The sequence below is a fragment of the Mus musculus genome, chromosome 6, assembly GCF_000001635.26.
Source record: "Mus musculus strain C57BL/6J chromosome 6, GRCm38.p6 C57BL/6J".
In the NCBI taxonomy this organism is placed as follows: Eukaryota; Metazoa; Chordata; class Mammalia; order Rodentia; family Muridae; genus Mus; species Mus musculus.
The window spans coordinates 136,282,662-136,289,766 of record NC_000072.6 but is presented as its reverse complement, the minus strand read 5'-3'; positions in this window follow the sequence as shown (position 1 = coordinate 136,289,766).

The window sequence follows — 7,105 nt, the reverse complement described above, 5'->3', positions numbered from 1 at the left end:
TCCTTGGTGATGAACAGCAGTATGGAAGTGTAAGCTGAATAAATCCTTTCCTCCCCAACTTGCTTCTTGGTCATGATGTTTGTGCAGGAATAGAAACCCTGACTAAGACACACTCTTACTCGTGAAATAAATAAATCTGGGGGAGAAAAAGAAAAGGAAAGAGAGAAAGAAAGAAAATGTAAAGGAAGGAAAGAGAGAAAGAAAGGAAGAAAGGAAGAAAGGAGGGAGGGAGGGAAGGAGGAAGGAAAGAAGGAAGGAAGGAAGGAAGGAAGGAAGGAAGGAAGGAAGGAAGGAAGGAAGGAAGCAGGAAAAAGTTAAAAGAAAAATTGGCTCCTTCCTAGAGTTCTCAACTGTTGGCTGCTCTATGGACTTTGTTCTGGCTTGTCCCTGAAGCCATATCAGCCAGTTCCTTTAAATATTATTACATGGACTATTAATAGAAACACATATAATTCATACACATATACACATATTTATGTTATACCTTCTGTTTTATATGTATTATAAAATGGGACATATTCTACTTGCTCAGTGACAGGCTCAGTTTACCTCCCAGCTCTAGTCTGGCTTCTGATGGTCTGCTAAGGCCCCAGGGTTAAAGTCTCATTCCCTAAGTGGCGCTATTAAGAAATGATGGCACCGTCAGGAGACTGAGGGTCTTGTGGGCGGTCTGTAGGCGATCAGGAGCACATCCTCCACAGATTCAGGGGCCTCTTTTGCTTTTCCTTCCTGTCAGTGGAGTGAGCGGTGTGCTCTGTCACCTGCTTCCTGACATTACTACCCAGCATCCCTTCCAGGAAACTAAACAAGACAGGTGTGTTTGATCATGGATTGGAACCTCCAAAAACAAACCAAAACAAAACAAAAACCACAAAACAATAACAACAAAAAGCAAGCCCGAATAGCCCTTTTTGTTTTATGGTTTAACCGTCTCAGGTACTTTGTGACAGTGATGGAGACTTGAAAAACAAACCCTCGCTAACGGCCCTTCCCCATGACACTCTCCAGCATTTCTCATGGCCTCTGCTTCAGTTCTTGCCTCCAGCTCCTGGCTTTTGTCTTTTCCTGATGATGAAGTGTTTACAAATAAGACCTTTCCTCTCCCTGGTTGGTTTGGGTTGGTGTTTTAGCACAGGGAAAGAAAGCAAAGTAGATTAGCTTGTAATCCCAGTGCCTAGAGGCAGAGATGGGGCGCTCCCCGGAGCTCCCTGGCCAGCTGGCTAGCTGAACCAGCGAGCGCTAGCTTCCACGACAGGTGTTCTGTAGCTGGCTGAGATTGGACCTGTACTGACCTGATTGGGAAGTTGTGGTTCCCCCTGAATATGAAAGCCTGTCTGAGGGATTCTATGGCTGTCAAGAGACACCATGACCACAGCAACTCTTACTAAACAAAACTCTTATAAACTGGGGGTGTCTTCCAGTTCAGAGGTTTAGTCCATTGTCGTCAGGGTGTGAAACATGGTGGAATGTAAGCAGGCATGGCGTTAGGGAGGTATCTGACTGAGAGTTCTACATCTGGATCCCCAGGCAGCCGGAAGAGAGCGTAGTCTGGCTTGAACTTTTGAAATCTCAAAGCCCACCCCTAGTGACACACTTCCTCCTACAAGGCCACATCTCCTGATAGTCCCTATGAGCCTGTGGGAGCCCCATTCATTCAAACCACCGCAGAGCCTGTGTACCTCAGTTATCTATGGTTGTCATAACAATCTGTTTCCTATGCCTTAGAAGTACCACCTCTCCAGAAACCAATGGTTTAAACCTTGTCATTCCCTTTGTCTCTGCATCTGATGGCTAGAGACTGGCTGTCTGTACTGTTCCCATCTGGGCTGGCTTCACCCACGTGACTAACAGTGGCCTGGTTATGGACTGAGCACGCTCAGGACATTTTAAAAACACATCACATTTATTATCTCTCTCTGTGTGCAAATGCACAGGTAGGTGAGAGTGACAGTGTGTGTGTGTGTGTGTGTGTGTGTGTGTAGGTCAGAGGACAACAATGTGGAATTGGTTCTTTCTTTCCACTTTTATGTGGGTCCCAGGGATCAAACCTCCAGAACTGCCTCTCTGACTCGATCAACTTAAAGATGCTAGCATGTCAGGGTAGCAGTCATTCACACTTGCCCTGTCTACAGGGATGCACCAAATCGCTTTACTCCTGGTTAACCACAGAAAGGAGCAAGGAGCCGGTGATTCCGTTCATGGGTCCTTTCAACAGTCTTGGAAAATTAATAATATAATAATGATGGTCATTTGCCCTTAATACTCTTGGGCAGGAGATAAAGAAAGAGAATGAGCTCAGAGGCTCACATTCCCTGACTTACATTCATCTTTGGCAGAGCATTTTAGGGATTAGCTTTGAGGGCCACAGTGTGTACAGTGCTCAGCATATTGGCTCTTCCCTTATACATACAGGAGGGAGAGCCTCCCTTTGCTTCTCTTTTGCTGGAAAGAGGAAGAATATGCCTGCCTTAGTTATATGGGGGCAGGCATATGTAATGTTAAGTTTAATACCATATTTGTAACACGTGTGGCCGATAGCTTGGACACAGTCGTAAGTTCACGCTATAAGGCACCCAATATCCCAATATTAATATCATTGTTCTAAACCACTTTATTTTTTATTTTAGTTGCATATGTATGTACACGAGCATTTTTGCACATGACAAAAGCCAGAGGCATCCAATTCCCTCTGAACTGGACTTACAAGCAGTTGTGAGCCACCTACTGTGGGAGCTGAGAACCGAACTTTGTCCTCTGGAAATGCTGAGTGCACCCTTAACCATGAGGCAGACATCCCACCAGCCTTGTATAACTCTTCTAACCCACGAAGAGACACTATTTTTATGACTTAAAGCATTTTCCCAATTTAATCTATTTAAACCTCCTTTCCTTATTTATGCTATTTCAATGTCGCTCCCTGCAGCTGAGTTGGTTGGTGATTTTTATTCATTGCTGTTAGGGACAGAGATGGTAGTGTTTCCTCTGCGTATGCCGGTCCAAGACTGCTCCTTGGGGAAATGGAACTGTCATTAATTGCTAAATACATAAGAGGCTGCATAAAGAACAAGTGTGTTGCATAAAAACACACCCCCACCCCTCAATGGATTTGCTTCAAATCCATTTAGGAAAGATAATCAGGGAGAGTGTTTTTGAGATTTTATTTTAATTTTAGTGAGCTTGTGGTAAGACCATTAAAAACATTTGGCTATAGAGCTTTGAGATGAACACATTTCGTCTGCCTCTTCTAGCAGGTTCTTTAATGTAATCCTGGCTCTGTAATTTTGAGGCAGAAAGCAATGTCTAAACTGAAGTTGCTTTATACTGGCTTTGCAGACTCCGTCTGTGCTGAGTCTCGACAGCTGCCCTTCCTCGTCCTTGACTGATATGTCCGTGAGCCCCGTCGATCCCAGTCGGTCAGGTGCTGACAGAAGAATGGGAGTCAATGAGCGTGTGTTTCATTTTGCAGGGAAATCTGAGTTTCCTATTACAAAGTGACAGTCACGTGTTTTAAGTGTTAAGCAGGCTGAGAAGGAAGAGTCCCACTTTCCTGGTTTCTTTAGTGCCACCGACTATCTCTTGACCTCTCTACCTGCACCTCTGAATGTTAAGTAGAAATTGTGTTTATGTTGTTGTCTGATCTAGGCTTTCTTGAAAATTTAAATATTGTATTCAGTTCAGGTTTTAAAGAATTGATTTTGATCTTGGTGTGGTGGTTCATGCCTTTAATCTCAGCACTCGGAAGAAAGAGGTTGGGGTTTGAGCTCAGCCTAGTCTATATAGTGAGTTCCAGGCTAGCCAGAGCTAAAAAAATTTTTAAAATTTCTGTATTAATAAATGATATTGCATTGAATCTGTGTATGCTGGTACAAGTCTGTAATCCCAGCACTGGGGTAGTGGAGTCAGGGGACCAGCCTCAGCTATATACTGAGTTTCAAGTGTTGTCTGAGGTGACTGTCTCAAAGACCCAACCAACCAACAAAGCAGTCAACCGCAAGCAGACCCCAAGCTACTTTAGAGGGTCATTTATATGGATGGCTGATGTTTGAGCATCCTCTTCCACCAGAGGTCAATTCCTCACTTATGCCATGCAATGCAGTGTTAAATTCTGCACCAGGTATCCGCCACAATTACAGCTTTCCCTGAAGACTCTGGCTCTATGAGACCTCTTGAACGCGGGAACTGGCGTGGCTAGCTGTTGTTTCATTATAAAACGCGTTCAAGCTTATTATCCTAAACAACTGTATGTAGCTCCCAATTCTGTGGTTTGGCGTTGGGGGTAGTGATCAGTCGGCTGGCTATCCTGGTCTCAGCTGGTCTTGTTTGTCTGTGGCTAGGAGCTAGCTTGGCTGAACTTGACTAACAAGGTTGGGATGGAAGTGAACAAATCAGGCACTGGGACATCAAAGAAGCCTTGTGTTTGGAAAGCTCACTCTGAGTATGAGGGTGAAACCGAGGAAGGCTTATATGAGTGCTCTGTATATTTGAGCGAAAAATCTTTAGGGTTTGGCTAAAGAATTGGCGCTGGTAAGTTAAGGAGCGGCCATGACTGGACTTCATTAATAAAGTCGTTTGTGTGATCTAGGAGCACATGTGGGATTTCATTGTCAGATTTCTGTAGTGTTTTTTAGTCCTCTGATGTCCCCTAAATGTCCTGATGGTAGCACTTTGAGAATAGCAAGCCACTTCTTTTGCATGGCGTCTGTTTAATCTACGATATACAGCAGTTATGAATAATGCTCCTGCCAGTATTTTTGCCCATGTATTTTGGTGGGTACGTTTGCATTTCTCTCTGCTATCCTATCCGCACACCTCAGGTGGAACTGCTACATCAAACAGCCGGGCTCTGCTTAATTTTGTAGATTCTGCTGTGTCTTTTCCCTCAGCCGTTGCAGAGGTGTGGGTATGATAAAGACTGGCTCTGGGTTGAATGGCACCCAGCTGGGGGCGGGCACTATTCATAGGCCCACCCTGACAGGTGGGGGCTGGGTGTTTGAATAGTGTGTTTTGTACTGGTTCCTTCCTGTTTGCTGTCTGTACTCCCTTTGCCATGATATCTGGCCTCATGTCAGGCCCAAAGAAAAGCAGTACGCTCAGCAGACCCCGGAGCTGAACAGTAGAGACAGTGAGCCGGAGTAAACCTGGCCTTTCCCCAAGTTGGCTTGGTCAGGGATTTTGTTACAGACGTTCAAAGCCTAGCCAGCATAGCCATTGTACCAGTTCACTGTCCCCTTAGACAGCTTCATGACTGTGATACTATGTGAAATTAAGAAACTTAATCCCACCTATTGTGGTGCTCTCTCTCTCTCTCTCTTGCTCTCTCTCTCGCTCTCTCATTCTATTTTTTTTTTTTTTTTTTGAGATAGAGTTTCTCTATGTAGCCCTGGCTGTCCTGGAACTTGCCCTGTAAACCCGGCTGGCCTTGAACTCACAGAGATGTGCTTGCCCCTGCCTCCTGAGTGCTGGGGCTAAAGGCCCACACCGCCATCACCACCACCTGGTTGAAAAGCTTGTCTTTGGAGATCGTTACACAAAACAGCAACCAATCAATGAGGAGCAATGAAGCCCAGTCCCAGAGAGTACATCTACAAAACACTCCCTAAGTGCAGCTAAGGCTGGGGGAACACAGCAGAAGAGAGGATGGAAAGACAGAGGCAGGGAATCAGGGAGTTTGCCCGCCATGAAACGGTATCTCCTAGAAACCAGAAGCCACATCTACAAAGTCTCACCAACGTGACTGCCTAAATATGATCTGAACAGGGACAGCACCAATAGACCTGCCTAGGTGGACGGAGAAAAGCCCACACGGCCTCAGCTCTACACAAGGAACCACAAGCAACCGAGGAAAGCTGAGGGCACGGGAGGAATAACCTTCCCCAGGGAAGAGCACAGCAATGGGTTATCCAATACCAAACGGTCAGCCATGAAAACCACATGCAAGTAACATCATTATACAGACTGAGCGGGACATATCCAGGAATGTGCACACACACATACACATACACACACACACACACACACACACACACACACACACACACACACACACACACACACACACACACACACTGAATAACAACGAAAAAGAGACCATGAAGTGGAAACAGAGTATATGGGCAGGCTTGGAGGGAGGGAAGAAGGGAGAAGTGTAGTTACATTATAATCTCAGAAAGAATCGGTTGCCTTTAAATGGTCTTTGACGCCAGCATATGACGCCCCCTGCTGGTTTCCTTGGCCTCATTTCCTTCCACTCTTTCACCTGTCCTTCCTCTGACTGTAGCCTAGACTGGTCTTGAACTCTTGGTCGTCCCCTGCCCCCCCACCCCCCGCCCCGTTTCAGTCCCTCAAGAGGTGTAGAGCTGTGCAGTAGTAGCATGCTTAGCTCCACTGGCTCATTTGAGAGACGGGAGTCCCGATTTTAATACAGTGTGCAGCATTGCAAGGCTTGGTTTCTTCAGTACTATTGTGATTTTTCCCGTTTGGCAAGAACATGATCTGAGAGTTACCTGCTGAGAAAATGTATGTGCAGTAGAGTGTTGTTCTCCACAGATAGAGGGCCTTCCTTACCCTTGTTAGGATTTTACCCCTGTTTAATGTCTTCTCTTGGGTTCTGGCACCTTCTGCTCTGTTTTGAGCATGCTCTAACCTGCAGAAGGTGTCACGTGCACTTGACATTACAGATTCTGATGTTGTTTAGAGGTATGTTCATCCTGGGTCTGTAAGTCCACTGTTTATGCTCTGGTTCACCTAGCTATTGGTGAGACTGGAGGACTGATATCCTGGAATAATATTATATTGTTAAATATTCCTGTCTTATGTTATATCAAGGTGGATACACACACATATACACACACATACATGCACACATATTTATCTAATATATATGCATATATATCTCTATATACCCATATCTATATCCATATCTTTATCATTCTTGGTAGGCAATCCTGGCTAGCCTGCTGCTTGCTATGAAGTCCCACTAACCCTGGACTCTTAGCAATTTTTCTGCCTTGGTTTTCAGAGTGACAGGATTATAGGTACTTGCCATCATGGCTGGCTTAATTCAATTTTTTTGAAATTTAATTTTTTTATGTGCATGGGTGTTTTG